Genomic DNA, 17,148 nt, shown 5'->3' with positions numbered 1-17,148 from the left:
CTCTGTTGTTATCTGAGAAATTATTTCTGATTTCATTTTTTCCAGATCCTCTTTTGTTACCAGTTCAGTGGGTCTAGGTGATTGAGTATCAGAGTGTTCCATATCATTTCCCTTTTGGGTTGCTGTAGGTGATCTGGAAGTCTGGTTTTAAGGCTTGTTTGCATGTCTTCTCATTTTGACTGGGGGAGGGGGTGCTGCTGGCACCCATTGACCTCACCTCCTCTGTGCTGGGAGTGGTGCTATGGTGGCCCAGAAGGCTCCTCCTCTGTGCTGGGCAGTAAAATTATTTTTACTTAAAAATTAGAACTTTAACTAACACTATTTTAAAAATTAACCTTGAAATTGCTTAAGGTAATAATGAATTGTTTCATTTTTATTACTGTGTTTTCAGTTACTATTACAGAATACCTAAGACTGGGAGCTTTATGAATAAAAGAGGTTTTGTTAACTCATAATTTTGATGATTCAAGGACATAGTGCTGATATCTGTTGGTGCTGGTGCAGCCCTCATAGAAGATGGCATCCCAATGGCAAAGGAGGGAGAGATCATATAGGAAGATAAGATGCCAGAAAGTGAGTCTGGGGTCAGGCTCATATTTTATAACAACTTCCTATTTTTAATATTAATTTTATTGATACATTTTATTTATACATAAAGATCACATTTATCATGGAGAATTTATTCCTGCACATAATATATCTTGATTCTTCTTCTTTCCCCAATCCCCTCCTTTCCTTTCAACTTCTCTTACCCTCTTCCAGAAGCTAACTTAGAGGTCTCACAAGATCTACTTTAATCCCACCCAAGGGCAACACTTCCAATGACCCAAGCACCTTTGCTGTAGATTGTACTTGCAAAAGGTCCCACCACCTCTCAACATCACCACCATAGGAATCCAGTTTCTAACCCAAGGGGGAATCCTAGGGGGAAACACTGACTCCAAGCTATAGCAACACTTAGTTCTCCACCAAAGGCAGAACTACTTAGTTTCTACTGTATAGTTTTCTCGGCTTTAATCTAGTGCATTTACGTAGAAACAGTATAAATTTAAGATTTTTTAACGTGCATTGGTCATAACATCAACCAAGGAATGGAGTAACAGGATCGGGCCAGCACAATGGCAGAGGGTTTTGAGGTCTGTTTTGTAGCATCAGCCTTACTACAGCCTGTCTGTGAAATCATAAGCCAGTAAATTCATTCAACTCAACAAATACTTGACAAGAATTTATTTAGTGTAAGTTATTCAAATCATTATAAAATTGACTTGTATTTAAGGACATTGCCATTTACTTATGAAAATATAACTTCATTAATAATGTGTGGTGGAATGAAATAAGAGTATCAGCAAAGAATTATTATTGTTCAAATGACATAGAAATCTGTAAATCTGAAAAGACACTGTATAAGAGCTAGCATGCAAAATGGGCCTTGGAAGCAGGTAACATTTCCATAAGCAAATATTGATAAATGTAAGGTTTCAGGGAGGTAGTTCATCATGTACAATGAAATGGAGGTGGAAAGGGGGATTTTACTTCAGTGACTTGAAACTGTATGTATAGTGGAATAAAACATTTTAAACCTTTCTTCTCCCTGAATACTTAGGTATTCCCTTTTCCTTCTAGTGTGATCAAATTTTTGAAAATTGCTTTTTGGTGCTTTTCTGAGTCTAATTGCTCTGCATTCCATGGAAGAGAGCACAGAAACAACTTCATGAAAATGCACCACAAATAGATGTTCAATAAATATTTGTTCTATAAATGAATAAAAGGATGAATTTCTTTCCCATCCCTTCCCTCATATTCCTTTCCAATCTCTTTACTTTGGCCCTGAGAAATCAGAGGCTCAAATGTCTTAGAAGCGGCAAAGTAGTTCAGAAGTCATTTTAAAGCACAACCTCTTAGCTCTTGGTCCACCATGGAAGTACTTAATTTGTGGCTGCTTCAGGTTATGCTAAAGGAAGATCACCTTTTCATTCCAGAGGTACTTCTCCATGAAGTTGACAAAGTTTGCAGTTCATCACATCTCTTTTCTTTGTCACTGCCTGTGGCTATGGGGAGATAGTTCAGGGTGCGGGAGCAGTGAAAGCAAGCTAGCCAAGGGGGAAAACAAAGGCAATTGTCTTGGGAGAGTTCTAATCCATTCACTTAAGGAGAAAAAGACCTCTTGCTTCTTGGGTTGCAGAGTTACTCTCACCTGGAATCTTATTTGATCAGATTGGTTTTATGTCCTTCATACTTCTGATAGAATAATTTCCCACTATCCTGGTATAGCAGATACATATGCCCAGGAAACCCAATGGCATTTTACAAAGTATTTTTTAAAGACACTATAAGCAGGTTTTATATTTTTTAAATTATTTTTATTTTTTCACTAAAAATGTTTTTTGACCATATCTAATCAAATTCCAAAAAGAATGAATTTGAGAAGTTATAGACCTTGGTAATGATTATCGGTAGCTTTGAAGTTCAGGTCAAGATTCCTGTCCTACCAACATGTCATGATGTTGCCAAGGAAGGCATTTGCTTTTTGCCCTCCACTCTATGGGATTCTTACCAAGCACCACTGAGAACAGCTTATTTCTCCATTTCCTTTTCTGACAACTCTGAGGATGGGAGTGGATGCATTGCCAGATTTCCCTGGTCTGAATTCCATACTCAAACAATAGGAGCACAAGACTCCCTTTCACCTTATACCCTGGCATACATTATTGGTTTTTGCAGGTATTTTTATGTCTTGTTAGGAGGTAGAATTTTAGAAAGGCATCGCACTGCTTTAAACACCTTCTGTACTTCACCGAGTCATCATAATAATCACCCAAACTGACAATCAGGAAAATTTCAACTTTAATTTGTTTAGCAGTCATGGAGGAAAACACAGTCAAAATGGTTCTCTTGAATAAGTTATAATGGTTTTGTTACACTCATGTATTACTCTTCTCAGAAAAAAAGGAATCTATAAGGCACCCTGTTGAATCTACTAAACAAGAAAAATGAAACATAATTAAAAGATCTATCGTTGCAATCAATGTGTGTGTGTGTGTGTGTGTGTGTGTGTGTGTGTATTTCTTCATTATGAAAGATTCTGGGATAAATATTTCAATCATACTTTGTTACTTATTTGCAAACATGCCAAACAGCATGCTGGGCATTCTTACTTACCCAAATTGCTATGCTTTATGTCAATAGAAAATGTACCAGAAAATGGTTGACCAGTTATTTTGAAATCCAGAGCTACATTTTTAAAATCAGAAACATTCACTGCTAAGATAAGAACACAAATATATTCACCAGTTTTCCTCTTGTTTAGTCCACAGGACATCTAGTGGTAGGCTATGCAGTAGCAGCAACTAGCTGAGGCTTAGGGTGGTTGTTCCCATTACCAGTACCTTCCTTTACTGATGCCAATCTTTTCTCTATTACATGCTGGGAAAACAGAAAACTGACCATCTGTCCCAATTGCAAAGTGTTTTATGCAAAATAAGTACAAGATGATTAATCAGATTTAAGCACTCACATTGCATCTCTGTAATCTGAATGGAAAGAAGCTTTCAAAGGAAATTTAGACATAAACTACAGATTATTACTAAAATAAGTTCTGAATTTTAATAATGACATATAATTCTCATGGATAATTTCTTTATCCTGGGCATTGTGATGGATTTTATAAGTCCTTCTATTTTTTTTATAGTCTTTGAGTTTTATTTTCAAAATTTTCTAATCTTATTTGGGCCTGATTATTTTTTATTAATATAAAGTGATAAACACACTTTATGAAATCATTACCAGTTATTGGGCTTTTCCCCTCAAATATTCACAAATAGGCCTTGCTAATTTTATTTCCAACATACACGTCCACTATGTAGCACGTGGATGAATATGGGAATGCTAAGAAATTAATAACATATTCAACAAATAATATCCAAAAGGCAGGGCATTTTTCTGTATACAAATGGCAAGAATTTTATTTTCCAAATAAATTTTAAAAAACAAATATGATTACATTCTTTTAAAATCTTTTAAACTAATATCTAAAATACGTATGAGCACAAACTTTTATGATGTGGCCATTAGTAGGTTAATTAGGTAATAATGAATGAGATGCCATGGATAGCTTAGAGTTAGCACAAGAGGATTTGTTTCAGCATGAAATGAAGTTGAGTGTTAAAAATTTAATCTTTATGTGCTAATATGCATGGGCATACCTTGTTAATTATTGTGGAAGTATTCTACTTCTGAACAGATAGCAAATGAGTAATTCAGAAACAGATTATGTTTTATAGCTGTCCATGCAGATTACTTTGTCAAAGACAATAAGACATGAGAAAATGTCCCATATTACAGTATTTACAACTGATTTCTAAGTATTCATATTAAGGAAGTATGATGTAGAAGTATGCTAAGAAAATGATGCAGCATGTTAGTATGAATATATGGAATAAATTATAAATATTGTAATATTGGACATTAATATTTTAGATAAGTGAAGTATAGATTAGTTTTAGTTTTTAAATTTATCTTATTTTAAAGCAAAGATTCCAAATTTGTTAATAAAACCATATATTTATTACTATTTTGCCCTTTCAATTCCTGTTTCTTCACTATTGAAAAAAAACCTATGTTTTGGTATCAGTAGTTGTGATAAATTAGTGATGCTGGTTTGCAGAAATAGTGGTGAACTTATGAAATATTAAATTAAGTATGCAAATAAAGTTACTAAAGTAAATTTTATGGCATTTTGATATCGTCCACATCCATACAACAAAAACTATAGTACGATCAATCAGTTTGATTTTCTGCTTTCTCATTTGTGACTTTAATTTGAAATTAACAGACAAATATGAAACAATTATGTGAAACAATTTGTTTCATTGGAGATTAAATAATTGCTTATATTTCCATTTTGTAACATTAAAACACCGAGTTTCAGAAATTTATTTTCTATTATAAATTAATTAAATATTTTGCAACAGGCAGATTTCTAAATAAACATTTAATTAAATTGCCTTGTATATATTCTATAATGTAATAAGTGAGACAGATGAATATGAATCATGGCACTAGGAGGCCCAATAAACAGTACAACTCTTTCAAAACCAACTGAGAGATAAGTGCATGGATTGGGCAGATTTCTTTCAGAATCGTAGGGGTTTTTTTAACTGATAAAATTTTATTGGGAGGAACTTTTGGCATGATGAATTTGCTAATATTTTTTTCCTAAATTAATCAGGCATATCTACTTGAACACAGAGATCTTACTTCCCCACATGCACACCTCTGTCTAGTGGAGCAGGGCCTGTCTTGCTAAGTTTACCACTTGGCCAAAAGAGCAGTTAAGAATGCACCTTCCTTGCAGGCAGGCAGAACTGAAGAAGAGAGATGGTACGGCTGGCCCAAATGGCACTGCTCGTACTTCTTGGAAATTTACCAGTCAGCCTCTTCCAAGGTAGCTGTTATGATCAAATTGTGTCCTACCTTCCAAGTCCATATGCTGAACCCCTAACTTCCAATGCATTTGGAGACAGGACTACTAAAGTGGTAATTAAGGTTAAATAAGCTCATAAGAATAGGGCCCTAACCCTAGAGCACTGGAATACTTACAAAAAGAGGAAGAAGCACAGGGACACCTGTGCACAGAGAAGAGGCCCTGTGAGCACACAGTGAGAAGGCATCCTTTGCAAGTCAAGGCAAAAGGCCTCAGGGGAAACATCCCTTGTGAACCTTGATCTTGTAATTCCAGATAGCTGTAAGAAACTCAATTTCCATTGTCTATGATAGATACCCAATCTATGGTACTTTGTCTTGGCAGGCCTAGCAAATGGACACTGTAACCAAGAGTATTATTCCAGTGGAGAAGCCCCTATGTGGAAATGCCAGGACCTGAGCGGTAAGTTTCACATTAACATGAGCTATTATTTCACAACTGTTGAACTTGTCTCCTGGATAAAATCATGAAAGTCTCAAGTTCAAACACTATGTATTCTGCTTCTTTATCTTGGCAAAGTTAATTGCCACATAGGTAATCAGTAAATACTTATAGATTAATAATTCTTTTGCATTTATAGAGTTGCTTGCCTTTTAACTTTTATTTTCTGTTTTCTAAATTCTGTGACCATTTTCATTAGTAGCGCAGGGAAACAAAATATCCACCCAGAATCTCTGCCTATATGAGGGAATATTAATGATTGTATATTTATATTATATCTCCTTTAAAGATATGGTATTTTTAGCTAAAAGAATTGAAAGTTAAAATTAGATAATTTCATTGCAGTTATCAAGAAAATATAGTTCCTTATGGGTCTGGGTTCCATGAATGACTGGAGCCCATTTACATTTCTTAAGGAAGTTCTAATCTTGCAATATTTTTAGATTTTTAAAAATTGCAAATATGATGCATATATTTCCCACACTAGATTCCCCTAATGTTAATGTATTATATACCCAACAGAAACCTAGAAATTAATATTAGTGCACCCTATTAATGAGACTGTATACCTCACTAGAATTTTACCAATTGTCCCACTAGTGTCCTTCTTCTGGACACATTTAGTTTAACTGTCCTCAATTTCCCCTGGTCATGACAATTGCTCACTTTTTGTCTTTCATAACTTTAAGCTTTTTAAGATTACTGGTTGTATTAGTCACTTTCCTGTTACTAGACAAAATGTCCAACAACACAACTTAAATAAAGAGGAGTTTACTTTTACTCAGGGTTTCAGGGGATTCAGCCCATAGTTGGCTGGCTCTAAGGCAGTAACATGGCAGAAGGGTGTGGTGGAGCAAAACTTCTCAGTTCATGGTGGCTTGGAGGCAGAGCAGGGGAACAGTGACAGAGAGGAAAAGGCCAACGACTAAATATAGTACCCAAAGTCATACCTCCATGACCCACCTAGAAGTGTACCTTACTAAACCCCTAAGCAGCTCCCAAGCCAATCGAGTTGATAATTAACTGTTATATTGATCAATCATGTGGTAAAATATCTCACAATTTCTATTTGAGGTTTTTTCATAATTAGGCTGAAGTTACACATTTTTTTACTAGAACACCTCAATTTATGTGACCTTCTCAGTGCATCATATCAGGTATGATGTCAATGTTATTATTGGTGTTGACTGTAAATTGGATCACATGGTAAAGGGGGTGTCTGCCAGGTGTCTCCATTGTAAAGTCACTATTTCCCCCTTTCTAAGTAACAACTGTCTTGTGGGGAAACACTATTTGACTATGTAGCTATTCTGTTCTTCACCACACTTTTCCCTACTAATTTTAGCAGCCATTGACAATTCTTCCCTGCAACAATTATTTTTGTGATGCTTGCCTAGTGATAATTTTCTATTGCCATAATTCCCTTTAATTTATTAATTATAACTCTACTATAAGAAACAAAACTATTTCCTTTCTTTCATTTATGTATTTATTTATATCATGGATATAAATATATATCATGAATATTTATTATTCTCTTTGTGATATTGGCATTTACTTATAGCAAGAACCCAGTTTAAAAGCACCAAATAGTTTTACATATACAAATTATAAAAGTTGATAAAAATCACTATTCTAAAATCAATTTATATTAGACTTGAAATGATGAAGCTGGTATGAGCTGATGCAAATATATTATTGCTTTTAAAAATAAAAACAGTACAAGGTAGTCTATGTCCTCAAGGAGTTATAATAATAATTGGCAAGACAGACATTCCAAAAGGTGCAATATTACTTTTATATATTAGTTTAAGACACAAATAGAAGGCATAGCAAGAGAAAATCTTTATTTGATTATCAAATAAGGCAATAAGTGTTCCAGCACCAAGGAGGGAGAGAGGACAAGACCTCTGTGCATCCTGCCAAAGAGTGTACCTCCAAGGAGCTGGGATACAAAGGTTTCTGCCAGCTACTGTGACCTAGAAGAAAATTATACAGCAAATATCATATTTTTCTGGAAAAAGAATCATATACATGTTCATACCTTCTCTCTTGTCACACTTTTGAGCATTTATTTAAGCATGAAAATACAACAAAGTTAATAATCTTATATAAAATCTCGTAATCTGATTTAAGCTACTTTTTTCTGTTTTCATCCTTCATACTTACACTCTTACCTCATTTCAGGTTCAATACATTTCTGTGCCTTGATATCTGCCATTCTCATAACCTTGAATGCTTTTCAGCATATCTTTGGAAAATTTCTTCTCATCCTTTAAAATCAATTTTGTAATTTACTACCTTTCGGAAAGAATTTTCAACTCCTTAATGTTCACTCTCATTTTCTGTCCTACTATCCCTAGTGTTCTTTAATGTGTGCAACTCTTTTAGATCTTACTAGGCAGCTGGAGTTACCTGCCTCCTCTAAAAGTCGCCCTTCTCACCGAAGGTCGTCGCTCTGTCTTACTTAGTGTGATACCTCTGCATCTAGACGTTGAATTGTGTCTGGAATACAGTAGGTGCTTGGAAAATGGGTGTTAAATGAATGCAGAGTTTAATAATAAAGCGTTTTTCAGATAACTCCAGTTCCTTCTTTCTGAGACCATATTTCAGCATATTGCCATGAATTGCCAATATCAAACATCATCATTTTGATCTGAGATGCTTTGCCCTAGGCCTCTTAATCATATCATTGAGATTTATTCCTTCTATTAAATGTTAGTTCTGTGTAATATTTGGCATATGACCGAGGTGCTTAACATATTGAGGAAGAAAAAAAATTTGTTTCCTTTTAAAACCACTCTGGATTGTATTAAATCTGTTGCTGCATTTAATACTTTGAGCTCTGTGTCTGGGAGGAATAAATAAGTCAATAAATATGTGTACTTCATTTTGTAAAAATGTTGTGTCCTAAAACGTCCTGTCCTGACCGTAAAGTTTTTTGTCATTTTAAATTTAAGTATCATTGAGTTTGCCTCAAGGACTATTGTTTTGTCAAGTAAAAAAATCTTTTCTAATTCAAAAACCTTTTAATATATGAGTTTAATATATGTGGCATTATTCTAGGTTTTCTTTAAATGAGCTCTCTTAAACTGAAAATATTACCTGAAATACTTGAAGGAGTAAAAAATCATAATGTAGAAGTTTTTCATGTGATCAATCAAGGGACTTTTGGAGACACTGGGATAATTGGAAAGTTGAATTTCAGAGAATCTCATTAGAGACAAATTAAGGATTTAAAATAAATTCCTGCAAAAAAGGAACCTACAGTCTCCATCTGTATAAAATATTTCATTCTTCATTACTTGATCTATTTTTTCTTAAAACTAACAACTGTTTTATTCTTTAGTCTCCATGAAAAAATAAAATGTAACACATGGATATTAAACAGCATTGTGTAACTCAGGTTAAGATAATAATTAAATAAATGTATTTGGAAATGAAGTATTTTCCACTAGCTACCAGCATTTGCTTCAAGTTATTATATGTACTACTGAAGTTAGTGCTAAAAAATTGAAAAAGGAAAAGTCCATGTTCAGTTACATGGTTTTGTTACAGAACCTTCAAGCTAATATGTTGATCATGCTTAAGACATTCATTAGAGTAAACTTATGAAGATTTTCTGTGCGGTTTATGACATAACCAGGTTTTTAAAAACTCAAACTCTCCTGTTTACATACTGTACATGAGTCTATTCCCACAAGTAGAAAGATCTGATAATTCCTCCCCAGCATCTTGTCTTTGTAGAGTTACACCTTTGAATCTAATGAATATCAATGGTGAATGCACACAGCAAGAAAAAAAATCTAATACATCTTGCTACAGAGGGATAAGTAGGTCTGCATTGTTTAAGGATTAGATGCCATATTTCTATACTTGACACATGAATGAAAGTTTGTATTTAAATATTGTATATTTTTAAAGACACAAACTTCCTATGTTTACTTATCTCTTGGAAGCCTGGACAGTGTCCTTGAAGTCCATGAGCCTCCTTCTTGTCTAATTGCATCTCAGGTACCTGTTTATACTGTTCTGAGAGGGTAAGCAAGTGGCATATGAGAAGGTGCCTCTGAATAAATCAAACCAAGTACAAATGACATTGGCAATTTTTATCATCATACTCTCTGCATCTCTTCTTTCCAGGGCACCTTGGGATAAACTATTATTGCAATGAATGCCAAGCAAGAATTATAAGAAAAACAAAGGGAAAGCATGAATAAACATATATATATATATATATATGTTTATATTGATAATTAGAAAAGACATGCCATTTATATATATTTTCATAAATGTGTGCGTGTGTGTGTGTGTGTGTGTGTGTGTGTGTAGGTATAGGTGTGGTCTGCTGGAAAGGGCTTAGAATGTGACACCAAAGATCTATATTTCAATCTTACATTTGTCACATAAACCAGGTCATTCTGCATAAGTGACTTCAAGTTCTCAGCACTGCTAATGCTATGTGAAATTAGTAGTGTTATGTTGATCCAGGTGCATTTTGTGACAGAATTGGAAGAATCAAATGGGATTTTGTATATGAAATAACTTTATCAAATATAAAGCATTACTTCAATGTAAGTTAACATTCATATGCAACTGTGGTGTGCCATCCTGAAAATATGTACAAGACATGATGATCCTCAGAGACTCTCTTTCAAGAAGCTTAGCCAAAATGGGGGTACGAGCCAATGAGAATAGTCTGGTAAACATAAACTTATATGCAGAATAAGCCTGATATTAAACTCATCTTGCAACAAATTATTTTGGAAATACAAAGAAGAGTCTTTATTCCATTATTCTAATGGGGAAGAAGATCTAGAAATGTTCTTGAAGGAGATAGCTCAGAATGGGTTCCATCTTGGAGAATGAGAAAGAGCTATAGGATTAAAGTAGGGAGAATAGGAGCACAAGAGCTATTATGGATAGAGAAACAGAGAGGGAAGGCCCCACCTGTGTGGCCTATGTAGGGATCAGTAAATACTTCATGTTGTTGGACAGTTAGAGGTAAAGAGAGTCACAAAGTTGTAAGACAAGCAAGGAACTGCTCAGAGTGAGCTTAGCCAAGACAAATGGGGACCATGGTAAGGTTGCAAGCAGGAGAGGTATGTGGACAGATTTCCATTTTAGAAAACTGCTCTATCATGAAGTCTATGACAGGTTAAGGGGATATGATGGAAGGAAGAAAGGCCTCTGAATAGGCTGTTGTCATAGAGTGTGTCAAGGTTTCTCAGCTATGGCTCTATTAACACTTAGTTGTTTTTTGGGCATGGGGAAGGCTGTTGTGTACATTGAGGGATTTTTTTTGTATTCCTATTATCTACCCACCAGATATGAATTGTACTCAGCCTCTACCTCCAGATGTGACTTCAGATGTTTCCAGATGTCTCTTGGGGATCACAACTGCCTGGGTGAAACATGACTGGTCTGGGAGCGAGTTGTGAAGGGTCATTCTAGCACTTGGTAGTAGAGCTAGAGAGGATGTGACACATTGCCAGAAGAGGAGTTTATGAGATAAAATGGATGGTTCTTAGTGATAGATTTGCTGGAGAGGATGAGAGAGGGAAGAGTCAAGAATAATTCACAGATATTTGGCTTGGTTGACTGAGTGGAGGTTATGTCTCCAGCTGAGATGTACAATAAAAGACAACGGGTATCCAAATGCACATGGCAACAAGCATGCCACTAGGATTCTTCCTTACAGTCAGTGCCAATATTTGACAAACATTAAAACTATAAATCTTTTATATCAATTAGGGTGGAGGTAAGGGGAACACTAGGGTAAAGGAAATACCAGATATGGAAATACTAGACTTCTGAAAGGCTGTAAAATTGCCTATCCCTAGAGAATAATAGAGAAAAAAGTACTGCATACATTTTCCCATTTTAAGCAGTGGTGATATGTTTAGTTGTGTCAGGGAAAGAATTTTTAGGAATGAAGTGGAGAAAATGACTCAGCATTGAATTGAATATAAATTCAAGCTATATTAACTCTAGACAAGTTTGTTTTGTCTTGTTTTTGTTTTATAGGTTTGGTTGAGAAGAGGAGAAAAATGGGTTAATGGTAAGAAAGGAAGTTTTGAGAAGTATATTCTCCCCAAAATGTGAGAGATTTGGATTTTTTCGTTAAGGCATATGGTGGGAGAAAGTGATAATCCCCAAGAATCCCAAGAACAGGGCAGATAAGAAGAAACAAATGAATTTATTCTAAAATGGGAAGTGAGATCTACCCTCTAAGCTTGACGAGAAGAAAGAAAGGAGATATATGTCGTTATTATATTGAAATTTTCAGTTAGGCGTTCTGGAAGGTGAGGCAGATTATGATTGATGGCTTAATTTTTGTGATGAAGAGGGGTGGTGATCATTAGCACAATGGAACTCATGACGATAGCTATAGAAGAGAATTAAAGAGGACTCACCAAGAATAATTAAAAAGAGGTAGGACAGAATTATATTGAGATAACCCGAATTCATACTTTTTTAAAATTTTTCTCAAGCAACATGCTGATACCTAAATACAGAAGAATAGAAAGTACATATAACAGAGCCTTTGTCTATTTTCTGTTGCTCTAACAAAGTATCTGAGGTGCCTTTGCATTCCTGTAAAGAAAAGAGGTTTGTTGGCTTATAATTCTAGTAGCCAGAAGGTCTGAACAGCATGACACTATTCCCCCTGTCTGTGGCCCAACATGGAAAAAACAAAAAAGGGAACCAGCCATGTGCAGAAATGGACAGACATGTAGAGTGGCCTTGCTTTATCACAACCTGCTTCATTGAAAACTAGTTTACTCCAAGAAACCTGTATCAATCCCTTCTGAAGTAATGCCACTGTGGTGCTGCCCCTTGGACTAGGCCCCATCTCAGAAGGGTTCCAATACCTCCTCACATTGCCATTTTCAGACTAAGCCTCTAGCACTTGAACCTTTGAGTGACAAACAATATTCTAGCCACAGCAGACAGTGATGTGAATTGGGTTTTACTATGTGGATATTGTGGAAGTGCTGGAGGGTGCTGCTTAAGTGTTTATTCAGATAATCATTCATGAGGTTCAGGATGGAACAAAGAGAAGGTAGCCAGCCTAGTTTGACTAGTTACTAGCAACTGGAACCTGGGCAAGTTTCTAAAGATATGTGAAAAGTTGCCAACATGGTGCCTGGTGCATAGTATGTGCTCAATAAAAGTTAATTTCCTTTCCCTTTTCCCATGTAGAAGAACTAAAAAGGCAAAGAGGTCAGCACCACCATTTACTAGCCCCGTGAACTTGAGCAAGTGACCTATTTTGTGTCTTAGTTTATTTGTAAAATGACCATCATCATAATAATAATAATTGTGCTACATTCTATGTCTCAAGGAATCATTGTGAGTTGTGAAATGATCTATATGAAATTGTAATTAGTGTAAAATGTACTAGAGAAATGTAAGTAATTATGACTACAAGACCACTTTATGTAGTAGTCATGTAAATTTCATTTTTTTAATTGCATGGTACAGCTTCATAATACCTGAGTGAAGATATATGCCACATTTTGTTAGGAATTTGTAGCCAAAAAGGAAATAATACAAGTGGCATGTATTTATTTTATTTTAGGATCATGGAAAAAATATGATAATCAAGTCATGAAAGTATTAATATAATCTTTATAATATGTGCTAGAAAATGTAAAATGTGATTTGGGAAATACAAGAGAAATTAATAGTGAAGATTGATGGAAGGCAGACTTATGATCAACCATCTTAATTGTCTTAATTGTTAGAGAAGTAATAAGGGAAAATCCATTGCCTGGGTCAGGACGTTTGCATTTAGGCTGGGGATGGTGTCACATGCTTGTAATCACAACACTCTAGGAGGCTGATACCAGATTGTAAGTTTAAGCCCAGCCTGGGCAGTTTAGCAAGTCCCTGTCTCAAAATAAAAAAAATAAGGGAGGTGTAGCCGGTTGGCAGAGGGGATGGCAGTGGCAGTGGCGGAAGAGGTTGGGCGGCTGATGGCGGCTCAGGATTGGAAACCTGTCCAACATTCCCTCTAGGCCTGGGAGCCTTCACTGGATTCCTAATGACATCCTTTCAAGAAGTCCCACTGCAGACTTCCAATTTTGCCCATGTCATCTTTCAAACTGTGGCCAAGAGTTATCTTCCTAATGTACACCTGGAATGTCATTATACTTTAATTCCGTATATCCATCCACATGCAAAAGACTGGGTTGGTATATTCAAGGTTGGATGGAGTACCGCTCATGATTATTATACATTTCTATGGTCCCCTATGCCTGAACATTATGTAGAAGGATCAACAGTCAAATGTGTATTAGCATTTCAAGGATATTACCTTCCAAATGATGACAGAGAATTTTATCAGTTCTGTTACATTACACATAAGGGTGAAATTCGTGGAGCAATTACGCCTTTCCAGTTTCAAGCTTCTTCTCCAGTTGAAGAGTTGCTTACTGCAGAAGATGAGGGAAGTTCTGACATGTTGGTGGGGACCACAAAAGCTGGCCTTCTTGAGTTGAAAACTGAGAAAATTATGAAATAAAAAGAAGAATTGTTAAAGGTAATTTCTGTTCTGGAAAAAGAAACAGTGCAACTTCGAGAACAAGTTGGAAGAATGGAGAGAGAATTTAACCATAAGAAAGAAAGATGTGAACATCTGCAAAGAGAGCAAAAGGATCTCATTGAAGTATCACAAAATTTAAAAAATGGAAAATGAGTTTAAGAAGCGATACAGTGACGCTACATCTAAAGCTCTCCAGCTTGAGAAAGATATTGTGTCAGTGACTCATAAAGCAATTGAAAAAGAAACTGAATTACACAGTGTAAAGGACAAAATCAGAAAGGCAGAATATGAAAGACAACAACTTGAGTATCAGTTGAAGACCAAAAAGGACAAGAAGGAACTTTATAAGGTACATTTGAAGAATACAGAAATAGAAAATACTAAACTTGTGTCAGAGGTCCAGACTTTAAAGAATTCAGTTGGAAACAAAGAAAGCATGATTGTTCATTTCAAAGAAGAGACTGGCGGACTTCAGTTGTGCTTGGCGGAGAAGGAAAATATGCAAAGGGCTTTCCTGCTTACAACCTCAAGTAAAGAAGATACATTCTTGTTAAAAGAGCAACTTCGTAAAGCAGAGGAACAGACAGGTTCAGGCAACTCGACAAGAAGTTGTCTTTCTGGCTAAAGAACTTAGTGATGCTGTGAATGTGCGAGATAAAGCAATGGCAGATTTACATACTGCGTGCTTGGAAAACGAGAAAGTGAAAAAGCAGTTAGCTGATGCACTGGCAGAACTTAAATTAACTGCTGTGAAAAAAGATCAGGAAAAGACTGACATACTGGAACATGAATTTAGAAGAGAAATTGAAGATCTGAAACTCCATCTTCAGATGGTTGCAGATCATTATAAAGAAAAATTTAAAGAATGCCAGAGGCTCCAAAAACAAATAAACAAACTTACAGAACAATCAACCAATAATAATGGTGTCTGCACAAAGAAAATTGGGAATCAACAGAAAGTGAATGATACTTCAATAAACACAGAATCATCTGCTTTTGCCTCTGCTATAGACATAAAGCTATTAGTACCTTCTGCAGCAGAGACAAATTTTGACATGCTCACAGAGTCAAGTCTGTGAAATGACCAAAGAAATTGCCGACAAAACAGAAAAATATAATAAATGCAAACAACTCTTACAGGATGAGAAAACTAAATGAAGTAAATATACTGATGAAATTCCAAAAATGGAGCTGAAATGGAAGGAAATTTCTGAAAATGTAAAATTCGAATTAGCTGAAATAGAGGACAATTATAAACTTCCGTTGGCAGAGAAAGACAAAGAAATAAATATTCTGACTTCACAGGTGGAAAACCTCTCCAGGGATAAGGAACTTAAAAGGGGTGTAGAAAACCAAATGAAAGGAAAATGGAAGGTCATAATCTTCAGCAGGTCTCACAGGATCTCAGTGCATGCTCAAGCAAAATGGGCGCATTCTTGTGCTGTCAAGTGCACGGCCAGCTCTACAGTATGTAACCCTTATGCAACACAGGAAACAAGAAATGGAGCAGATGGTGCCTTTTACCCAGATGAAATCCAAAGGCCACTGGTGAGAGTCCCCTCTTGGGAAGACAGTGTTGTCTGCAGCCAGCCTGCTGGAAACCTCAGTTGGCCTGATGGTGTAGAGGCCTCTGACGATAGCAAAGAAGATGAAGCTGTGCCCACTGCCCTGATCCACCAAGCCAGCACTTACGTGGGCACGGAGAAGGCTTTTGCTTTGACTCCAGCTTTGAGGTGTCCCTTGTGTGAATTAATGTTCCCTCCCAACTATGATCAGAGCAGATTTGAAGAACATGTGGAGAGTCACTGGAAGGTGTGCCCAATGTGCAGTGAGCAGTTCCCTCCTGACTATGACCAGCAGGGGTTTGAATGCCATGTTCAGACCCATTTTGATCAGAACATTCTAAACTTTGACCAGTTACTTTTTATTAAGAGTTAATAAATGTTAGGTATTTAAAAAGTATCACCTCAAATAGACCACTAAGGAGACCGTAAGTTGTTATGCATCACTAGAGCACTTTTCTCACTAAGCTCTACTTTGATTTTGGTGTTACTAGGGTCAGAATCAGTCTTTGGCTTATCAGTAACTATAATTTTAGCTTCTGTTAATCTTAGTTGCTGTAAGAAAAGTTCTTACATGTTTATATCTTTATTTATTCCCTGGTTTGCAAAATTGCATGAATAAAAGATAGAAGAATTATTTTAATGTTACTGCACTGAAAAAAATGTAATGGTGTGCTAGATTACTTAGCAGAATAATTATAAGTTTCTGTTGGCCTTGTTGATTGAGCATGACTGCTAAATATTATGGAATAAAAAGCATTGATCATTAACAGTTTTGTGAAGTAATTCTTTGAATCAGAAAAGTCCACAGTTTAGCCCATGATAATTTTTAAATTTTCTTTAGAAACAGAGCTGCATATAGAATGATGTCACATGCAAATATTCTTTTTATACATGAAACATTGGCTTTAGAAATAGAATGTATATTTTGCTAATTTTGACAGAAAGTTTTAGAGAATATTTTAAAACTACATTTAATTTGTACTTATAATGAATGGGCAAATGGAACGATGAGTCAGTACAATTTGTTTTGTATTAAATGATCTCGTAGCAGTGGTGGTTGTGGCATAAAAATCACGGAATATGTATTAGACTCTTTTTCTCATTATACT

At 35.6% G+C, this 17,148-nt stretch overlaps 1 pseudogene; it reads left to right on the top strand.

Moving 5' to 3' along the window:
- Positions 1-13,866: 13,866 nt before the first annotated feature.
- On the top strand, positions 13,867-16,412 carry LOC101702612 (tax1-binding protein 1 homolog pseudogene; annotated as a pseudogene).
- The last annotated feature ends 736 nt before the right edge of the window (positions 16,413-17,148 follow it).

Source organism: Heterocephalus glaber, unplaced genomic scaffold, assembly GCF_053883595.1.
Source record: "Heterocephalus glaber isolate CG9 unplaced genomic scaffold, H.glaber_assembly_v1.0 deba00001442, whole genome shotgun sequence".
In the NCBI taxonomy this organism is placed as follows: domain Eukaryota; kingdom Metazoa; phylum Chordata; class Mammalia; order Rodentia; family Bathyergidae; genus Heterocephalus; species Heterocephalus glaber.
Note: the sequence above shows the minus strand (reverse complement) of the source record. Positions and strands in the feature narration are given on the sequence as shown.